We start from the raw sequence: 1,772 nt of genomic DNA on the forward strand, positions 1-1,772 counted from the left end.
CACACACACACACACACACACACACACACGCTGCCACACAATGAGGGAGTAGCTACTTGATGTGGGGATGGGAACCAAACCCTGGTCCTCTACACAGGCACTAAGCACACTTAATCAGAAAATTAGTCTACAGAGACGTCTATGTCTGCTCTGCTTGAGACTCCTCAGAAAAATCTGCTTTCCCCGCGGAGACTGAAAATAAGTGTGATCACTTCCAAGAAACACCAAACAGACTCCATTCTAGACAATAAAGTCTTCCTTTTAAACGTGAGATGTTCAGTCTCCGTAGAGACTGTCAAAAATTGCCAATGCCGACTATATTTCAAGTCGTCACGGCGGGGTATTGGGAAAAGTTTTCAATTAGCAATAATCGCGCCTCGGATAAACCTCATTGGCTACGATACTGCCACTGCGCAAAGCTGATGAACGACAGCGCTCGCTCAGCTTCCCAGGGCTGAAGATCCGCGTCACAGTCACGGTGAGCTCCTGCCCACGCGCGACCCGCCACGCGACGGGCCCAAGCCCAGCAGCTCCATCGCAGTCATCTGCGTGGACAGATTCTTGCCGGTGGGTCATCTCGCGTCCGGACGCTCGTGATTTACAAACAGCGCAACCGTCGCTTGGGATGCTGGGGGACTCTTATGCAAATGAGGCTAACGTCATCGCGATGGCCGGGGTGGAGACTCTCGACCGCGGCGGGAGAACGCGGGTAAGGATTTGAAACAGACCTCGTAGGGGACTTAAAGACTCGCGTCCGTCCGCACTCGGGAGGCGGGGGGCAGGAGGACAGCTGCGAGTTTTCAGCTATCCAGGGATGCTTTTTGTCAATAAAACTGAGATTCCTTTTAAATAAACGACGGGCGGTTGGAGGGAGGGAGGAGAAACTTCAAAAAAACAACTTCAAAGGTGAACTCAGAACCTTGAGATCGCGAGCAGAAAACATTAACAGATTAGAGTTATAAAGAAAATAGCAACAAAAGCAAAAAGTAGCAAAAAAGGAAATAAAAACAAACAAATAGCTAAAGATGTAAAAGAAAAGGTATAAAGCAAGAAAGAGTAAGCCGGGTGAGACATGTCAAGTCACAGTTAGTTAAAAAACACTCTGGAGAAAAGTAGTTAACAATTTTCTTTTGAAACAACGTTATTCAGTCTCCGTAGAGACTGTCAAAAATTGCCAATGCCGACTATATTGCAAGTCGTCACGGCGGGGTATTGGGAAAAGTTTTCAATTAGCAATAATCGCGCCTCGGATAAACCTCATTGGCTACGATACTGCCACTGCGCAAAGCTAAAGAACACCGCCCCCTGCGCATCGTCCCTAGGAAGCGAGGGTCCTGTTTCAGGAAGGGGGTTTTCCAAGTCGAGGAGGGAAAAACCTCGATTATTGTTAGCCTGAAAATTAGAGCGCCTGTTACAATCTTATGGTGCTCCCTGTGTGATACGTAGGAGGGAGATTATTGGTTTATTTAAGCAGGTTCGCGCGAGGACATGCAGCAAAGCACTATGGGAACAAACATGCTAATTTACTCAGTTCCAAGCGTGCAAGCGGCGATTGGCGGAACGGGTTTAGGGCGTGAGTTGTTCCGTTGGCTCCGAGTTCCCACATTTTGTAAGGAGGCTTGTTGATGATTTTAACACAATAAAATATGTGTATAAAGTCTATATAACATAAAATGTAGTTTTAACTGTCTTAAGGGTAAATTCAGTGTCGTTTGAATATATTCACATACATCTCCAGAACCTTTTGATCTTCTTCCCAAACTAAAACTTCA

General features: G+C 46.6%; 2 non-coding genes across 2 annotated transcripts; both read right to left on the reverse strand.

The window, feature by feature from the left end:
- Positions 1–280: 280 nt before the first annotated feature.
- On the reverse strand, positions 281–421 carry LOC148123181 (U4 spliceosomal RNA). The gene has a single exon (XR_015737343.1). It is a non-coding gene; the product is annotated as a U4 spliceosomal RNA (small nuclear RNA).
- Positions 422–1,149: 728 nt separating this feature from the next.
- LOC125393338 (U4 spliceosomal RNA) lies at positions 1,150–1,290 on the reverse strand. Its single transcript, XR_007229778.1, has one exon. It is a non-coding gene; the product is annotated as a U4 spliceosomal RNA (small nuclear RNA).
- Positions 1,291–1,772: the final 482 nt, after the last annotated feature.

The sequence above is a fragment of the Myodes glareolus genome, chromosome 2 (genome assembly GCF_982192425.1).
Source record: "Myodes glareolus chromosome 2, mMyoGla1.1, whole genome shotgun sequence".
In the NCBI taxonomy this organism is placed as follows: Eukaryota; Metazoa; Chordata; class Mammalia; order Rodentia; family Cricetidae; genus Myodes; species Myodes glareolus.